At 36.1% G+C, this 8,165-nt stretch overlaps 1 long non-coding RNA gene across 1 annotated transcript; it reads left to right on the top strand.

Moving 5' to 3' along the window:
* The first annotated feature begins 315 nt into the window (after nt 1-315).
* LOC139590687 (uncharacterized) lies at nt 316-4,831 on the top strand. Its single transcript, XR_011679399.1, has 2 exons — nt 316-422; nt 4,180-4,831. It is a non-coding gene; the product is annotated as an uncharacterized lncRNA (long non-coding RNA).
* Nucleotides 4,832-8,165: the final 3,334 nt, after the last annotated feature.

The following is an 8,165-nucleotide window of genomic DNA, read 5'->3' as shown; positions in this document are numbered from 1 at the left end:
AACAACTACCGTGATGTAGTCAGACCAGCAAGAGGGGAGTGAGTGTTTCAATCATTAATTCTGAAAGTCCTAATCAGAAAATTGTATAAACTTAGAAATTACTGTAGCTTCTGTATTCTTAAACACCTCCAAGTCCCTCTTTGAGTTTCTAGTCTGAGCAAAACAACTTAGTCAGGGAGTTCAATGAAGTTGTCATTGGGAGCCAGACCTGTTATTTCCTGCAACAAGACTTTAAATACTGCCTACATTACTGTCCAATTTAAGAAAGTAACAGATGCTCTCAAAATGACCTAATTTGAAATAAGTCTTCTCATGTTTCTAGGATGGTGGACTCCTGTCTGCACTACTCCATACCACCGGTCAGGGTTCTGAAGGACTGGGACACTGCCTTGACTGGATCTCAGCCTGCGTCAACTGTCATGGTAACTCCTTGATCATTTATTATACTCTTTTGCATTCAGGACCACCAAAGCTGATAGCATGGGTCCTATTCACCTGTGCTAACTCCTTTCCAGCGGGAACATGGAACGAAGAGTACAGATGTGCTAGGAGTGGACTGCTGGGCACTCTGGGAATCTATCCCAAACCCAAGGTCAAAACCTCTATCTCTACATATCTTGATACCATCTGAAGTGAAGGATCAAATGATCTTACTCAATTGGTGGTATTTACATTTAATTTTTTTTCCTGTCATTAACTTTATTTGAGCTCCCTTTCACTGGCCTAACTCCCCTGTTCAAATACTGCTTGCTGTTATACATCAGTTAACTCTTCCTGCCTGAACTTACTGTATCACAGGTAGCAAATGCAAAACATCTGCCAGGGCACAGTGCTGAGCCTTACACTGCTGGTTCTGCGCCTTAAACTTCTTTTTCAGATTTCAAGTACTCAAATTCTTTGCGATGAGCTGTAAATTTTCCCCCAATTTCTTTCTTGACTGTCTTTAACAGACTATTCAGATTATTTGTAATGTTACACAAAGCTGTACTTCAGCTGCCTTAAGCATCTTCTGTAGATTTAGAGTTATCCTGGGGGAATACAAGCAATTTTCCTGCTTTTTATTCAGAAAGGCTTACAGCTACCTTGGCAGATGAGCTGTTTCCCTGACCTATCCTAAACAGAAGAAAATTACTCTCTCTCTCTCGATTATCCTCATCATCCTAATAAAAACACATATCTTAAATTTTAATTTTCCTGCTTCTACTTGTGGCCAGACATTTAAGCTTGTATTTTAAATCCAAGCCCAGAAACTATATTTGCTAAAAAACCCCAGGCTGTATTTTCCATTTTAGTTAATATGGTATAACTGGAAATTTGATATCTCACAGTCTTCCTCCTTTCCAGAATGCTGAAGTTTATGCAAACCCACAGAAAAATACCCTTTTAAGAAAGTTGAACTGCAAAGTACAAGGAACAAGCATTAGCTGTATTGCATTGCATGCAAATTCTATGCTTCTAAGTAGTTTTCTAATATAGTAGAAGCAATAACTGTAAAAAATGTTTGTTCCTGCGCACAAAACTTCTAAGATAAGTGTTTATTGCCATAAGTTGCAATTACTGGCAGCAAGACAGCTGACTAGGGTCCTGAGGATAGGCTGAGTTTCAGTTTTACTACCCCAAAGATTGATATTCACTGCCAATCTAGCATGAGATAAAGCTAAAGGTATGTATTTAAGTTTTAAGGAAAGATTTTACCCAGAGGAGCTATATACAGAAATTTCTCATTGCTATTCTATATATTTCAGTTAACATTCTATTAGCCATAGAGGTGCTGGTGGTACAAATTACAATCTGACTAAGCTACTCTTTTTTGTTATTATTTTTTAAAAAATATATTTAGGTAGTTCTGTTTCAAAACCCTTTGAAGCTGAATTTTATCAAGTAGATGATTTTTCACTCCAATGTAGCATGATGACCTTTTCCTTAAATAAGTATTTTGTCACAATTCCAAGCATTTTCTTGCAAAGAACAGCTTGAAGCATCAAATATAATGTTAAACTGTATTGATGAAAAATTTTGGAAGATTATATCTCTTTCTTCTGGCAGCAGATATTAATATTTCAGATAGACTGTCAGATCTTTATGCTCTGAAAGTATTTGTTGCATAGTTATGATGATGTAAAGTTCATTTAGTCACATTCCTCTGTTTCCCCTAACAAGGCAGTATTGCTGAGGGGTTGCAGTTTAGTGAGTTGTGCATAACTTTGTGCAAAACCTATCCTTTTCCACTCTTTATCCATCTGAACACTCTGGCTGTTGTTTTCCCCTGTTCTGGCTCCATCAGAGAGCCATCAGGTTCTCCAGAGCCTGCTGGCTCTGCAGTGCATGTCTGCGTACAGCAGGGAAATGCCAAGGAGCGCCAGCGAGAGGCACTGCGCACGCTGCTGCTGCTGGAGCAGGCAACACTGGAAATCTTGGGCACCTCTCTGTAGACCAAGAAATCATACAGAATGGGAAAAGTCTCTAAAGAGTCTGCTGATCATTTTACTATTGAGTTATCTACTCATATACCAAAACCATCCAAAACGTACCCCAATGTCTTGTTTTTTATAATTTTGATTAACTTGAACTAAAAATAGTGCATCAGAAATTAGCACTTTGTTATTATTTAGATCAATCTTCCTTTTTTTTTCTCCCATGATTACAGTACCAAATCACATTTAAATTTATGGGTTTTTTAAACGTGATTAGGTTTTGTGGACCTACAATCAATTTATTTCCTTGCGTATTCCATATTAGGTTTTTTCCCTACGCAAATTTTAGGAAAATACAAAGCCAATAAATTACAAGTTTATTAAGATAGACAATACATCATATTTTTAAGCAATCTTTGCCTAAAAAAATAAAATGATGGAATTAGTTTAGAAAATAATTATTATCTGTAATTAATCTGACTGCCTGCATCATTAAATAGTAAATTAAAGAAATGAAAAATAGACAGCTAAGAAAACCTTTGCTCATTTTCTCCTGTATATAGAAAAAAATTGGTAATTTAATTCTAAATTTAGAGTATTCTGATTTAAATTCTTCTAGTTTCTAAAACAATAGAAAATATGAGTTCTGTCTCATTTAAAAGCTGTAATTAATTTTAGATGTAAATATTTTTCTTTCATACTTTTCCAGTGAGAAAAAAAAATTATACCTGCAGCTGAATCTGTAAAACCCATTGATTTCTAATCTTTTGGGAAAGTGCTCTGTCCTTATGATTCTACAATGAATTCCATATATATATCAAGTAATTCCTTTCCATACAATCCGCCTGTGACACTGTCTGACTTCATGTGGTCCAGCTTTCTTCTCCCTGTGGTCTGTTAATATCCCACCCATATACATACAAAAAGATAAGAACAATGAATTGTCTGATAAAGCTTTTATAATCAGATCATTTCTACTGACAGTATCCAGCTCAAAACTCCTGTGTGTTGCTGATGCACAGTAGCAGGAGCAGTTCATTATTTCTGCTATGGCTCCAGCTCTTTCAAGAGGAGGAAAAAAACTGCTTTAATCAAAAGCTGAGCATCTTAGGATTTACTTGGAGACCTGATTCTTTGAAAAGTCTTTGATTCTTTGAAAGGGGTCAGAGTGACATTTCAGTAATGGTTTTCCTTTCTTCCACTTGGCAGAGCAGCTAGTCTGTCTTGTAATCAGGCTACAAATAGGACAGGGGAATCAAAGCAGATGCTGATGTTTAGATGGCAAAATGGCTTACCTGAAAGCTGAAGTATTTTATGAATGGCTTCTGTAAATATCCATAAAAGAGGATATGGGCTTCAATTCAGGATCACTTTGTTTGAAACTCAAGAATGAATTTACTCTCACACCCTTGAAATTAACCTTGCAATATCCAGCTTTCAGATATTTCATTTGTTTGTGTAATCTTCTTCCTCAAATTTGCTGCACTGCACAATTACACACTGGGTATAAAACCACAATTATTAAGGAACTGATTCTCACCTTTACTGAGCTAATTAGCTTTAACTCAAAAAGATATACTTATGAAAGTGTTACCTAATTCAAATGGCATCCCTTCTATTATTATAATACTATTTATATATTATTATTAATTAATCATTTGTTATTATTATCGTTGTGGTTGCTATTGTTACTGTTAGTATTATTAATTTCCATTCCAGGAGGCTATTGATTTTGTGGTAACTCTTTCCCTTCTTTCTCTTTTAGGAGCCATGAAATTTAGGAGCCATGAAATTCCAACATAAAAGAATTTAAAAACCTGTTGTATTTTACTTCATGTATTGTTCAACACATAACACTGGAGGATTTTAGCCTACAGTGAGAACTCATTTTTATCTGATACACATAATTAGGTCAAGTCAATGGATTACAGATTAAACAAGCAGGGCATTTTGCAATGACTGGAAGAACTTTATGTATCTGAAGTCCTAATAGTATATACTATTATATATGGTATATATGGTTTTAAACCACTGGTTATTTATTGACAATTTTAGCTTGAAGTGGCCTGCAATAAACTAGCGGCTTTTAGGGTCTTACTAATTTACTTCACTTGAGAACAAATATTTCTTTACATTAATTTCATGTTTGATAACATATTGAATGGTTACTGAGCCCTGAGTTTTATGTAGTGCCACATAGCTAAAATATATTTCTCAATGTTATGGCCCTTTCTTTCTGTTATATCTGTAAGAGAGACAGATTTAAATATCATATCACTTTATAGATCTGCACCATTTTCCTTTGTCTCTCTCCTTTTTTTCTGCTTTCATTTTAAAGATATAGGATTCTATAATGAATTGAAGTTTTTAATTTACTCCAGTTCACACATCAATAAATCAAGAGAAGTACTTCTGAATGCTGTCTCTATATGAAAAAGAATGGTTATTTGAGGTTCTCCCTGACTTTAACACAGATATATGTAACACACGGAGTGGTACTAGTTAAATACCTCAGGTGTTTTTTTGGTCTGTTTTTAAGTTTTACCTTGCCCACCAGAATTCTGTTTAGACTCTTTGATAGCTTGCTAATGCATCAATATAAGATTTGCATGCATTCTGTCTTCCTTCCTTTCCCAAACTAATTTGAAAACACAAGACCCAAGCTATTTAGAGAATCTGACTTTCTGAATACAGCTATTTTCTCTCTTTCCCTCTTTCATTTTCTCTGCGCATTTGTTTTTGAAACACTATGGCTAATTCAGATGTATTTACATCCATTAACTAACCCAAGTACTCTGAGAACCTGTCGAATTTTTGTTTTGTTTTGTTTTCCTTTGTCTTTTTGTTTGGGTTTTGTTTGTTTGTTTGGGTTTTTTTGTTCTCGATTAGATTTTTTAGATGGCAGAAAGAAAAAAAGAATGTCATGATTGTTGGTAAATAAAAGGTTCTGCATGAGTGGTTTTTAATAGCTTATCATCAACATCTAATCGAACTGAGTAATTGCTGCTTAAGAGAGTGATTCTGAACCAGCAGCTGCCCCTAGGCAGTACTTTGCTGAGGAATGTCACTGCGACAAAAAGTGCTGGGCATATAATGCATCATCAGCATTTGTGCTACAGGCATGTCATATAGGTGGATAGGAATCACGGGGGTGTGGTAAACGTAGTGTGCCAATGACATCTGAATGGTATTAGATGGATAGGGGGCAAGTAGAAAGACAAAAGAGGCAAAAGACAAAGAAGCCAAAAAATTGAGAAAAACAGCTTTTACAACGAAATGGAAATTACCTTCAATGCTGCAGTGCACCACTGACTTTGACAGCTGAAGCAGCAGCAGAGAGAACTTGAAAAAGATATTGGTTATAGCAATTCTTTTGCAAGAAGCTAAATCTGTTTGATTCTCCACTGACTATATTAATCAGTGTTTCTTCAAAAAAATTAGACTGAACAGAAGAACATTTTCTTAAGGTAATAAGAAATGACTTGAAAGCCTAGATTTATGTGTGCGAATGTGTGTCAACACATCTATATTTGTGAACTAATGAAGCACAAGCATTAAAATAATTGTGTACTTTTTTGCTTATTGGACTTGTCCTGGTTCGGTCAGGACAGAGTTAAATTTTTGCTGTAGCTGTGAGAGGGCAGAGCCTGGAGCCATATGGGCATGACTGGGTTGTTATTCTATAGGAGGCACATCATCCTTGGGGGGCACCTTCCTGGGAGAGGGGCATGGCTTGGGGTTGAGAAAAGCATGGTGGGAGGGGGAAACTCATCAGCCATTGTATATTGTTGCCAGAGTGCCCTAATAAGAATTTTGCTTGTCAATCACCCTCTCCTTTGTATACTTTGTTAATCAGTATAGATTTAATAAGCCCTTACTGCTTATTTTTCTTATCTCATTGCTGTTTCCAGTAAATTGTTCTTATCTCAACCCATGATCTCTGCATTTTGTCTTTCACAGGATGGGGATGGGAATAGTTTGTGGTTTTCTGTTTAGTGGGAGTCTAAATAGGGGAATACTGTTCCTAAACCATGATAGTTTAGGCTGTGTTATTCAAAATTTGAAAAATTTTTGTAATTTATATATATATATATATTCGCTTTATTTAACTTCCCCTTACTAGAAAACTGTATATCAAAACTATAAGCTTATATATTAGGATTAATTAAGATTTGTATACAAATCTGCCTGCAGTTCCTCAAATTACTTTTCCTCCTAAACCTTTATTTCTGAAAACTTTGCTTTACTGTTTTATTGACGTATCAAAGCTGAGTAGAGCATACGTGGTTATTACTGTAGATACTCAAAAGAGAACTTTGATATTAAACCATTTGGAAATACCATTAAATATAATTTACATTTAGATACTTGAGTGACATGCCTAATATAAAGTCATAGGTTCTATTAGTAGTGGAACCCTGCATAACCCTTAAGTCTCTGGATCTTGTGTTTAGAATATGTTGCTCCTTACCTCTATTGTTTTCCCATTTCATTTTGAAATAAAAATCATATTTTATGTTACTGAATGTAACAATTTGACAATTTTCTTATGGTACTAAGATTAAAAAAACCCAAATTCACAGGCCAGATTCTACTCTCATGATTGAGCTTTCCTTTATATGAAAGCATTTGTCTTTATAATGTAGCTCTAGGCCACATTTTCTACATCAGTCAGGCTATAGTGATGTTTAGTGCCAGCTGCCTGCAACAGGGCGTGTTTAACAGAACTGGCAGTGACAGCCGTTAGTGTCTAAACCAATGTTCCTGAATTGCTTTGAGCCCCTCAGCATTATGACAAGTAACCAGAGCTCAGAGTTTGTTTCATTACTTTTATGGAAGGACAAGCTGAATGCAGGTGTTCACTCACAACCTGGGCACTTTTGACAGTAAACATGAGCTAGGTCACAGTTAATGTGGGGAGTGAAGCATTTCACAGGGTGTGCCAAGCTAACCCAGAATGTGAGAGATCTGGGTCCAGCATGCTTGCCTGTCTTTACCCCTGTCTGAAACTAATCACTCATAAACAGAACAGAATCTGTGTACTGGAATTGATAAGTCACACAAACCTGTGCTGCAGAACAGTTTTAGCAGGGAGTTGTATATCTACATGACTTTTTATGCATCTGTCAGTCAACACACAGACACTTCTATGAGCTTCAGCAGCTGGGCCATCAGGCAGATATCTAGTTCTCTCTGAAGGCTTGTGCCTCTGCAAACCAATGAATGAGTTGCACTCATTAATACACATAATAATTTTTCATCTACTGTAGTTAAAACACAGGCTATTTGCCTATTAAAAACAAAGAATTTTACAAACAAAGAATCTTACAAAACAAAGAATCTTTCTGGTTGCAAAGAATTAGGCTCCATTTAACCAGGGTTTAGACTACAAGTGTCGGAGGATAGAGGTGGAAGGAAATAGCTTTTACTAGCAGATGAGAAGGAGTGTGGTATTTTGGACATGTAGCCTGGCTGTCAGTGAGGTGATCAATTGACACACTGAGCTGCTCTGGAGGAGCACTACTGCCAGCTGAAAGCTTTGAGAGCCCTTTCCTTTGACTAGGAGGCTTTCCCATTTTACAAAATGCAGCCTTCTCACTGAGAATGTATGTCGGGCAAAACATAAGCTGAGACACTTCAGTTGAATGCAATTACTGTAACCAGAGGCAACACAGTCAAAATAGCATAGTCTGTTCTCCTTGTTCAAATATCTATTAATTATTATGTGGGTCTTACAGCAACATCCAACAT

Source organism: Agelaius tricolor, unplaced genomic scaffold (assembly GCF_023055355.1).
Source record: "Agelaius tricolor isolate 1412-34295 unplaced genomic scaffold, bAgeTri1.0.p SCAF_5, whole genome shotgun sequence".
NCBI lineage: Eukaryota > Metazoa > Chordata > Aves > Passeriformes > Icteridae > Agelaius > Agelaius tricolor.
The sequence above is the reverse complement of the archived record's forward strand: the minus strand, read 5'-3'. Positions and strand labels throughout refer to the sequence as shown.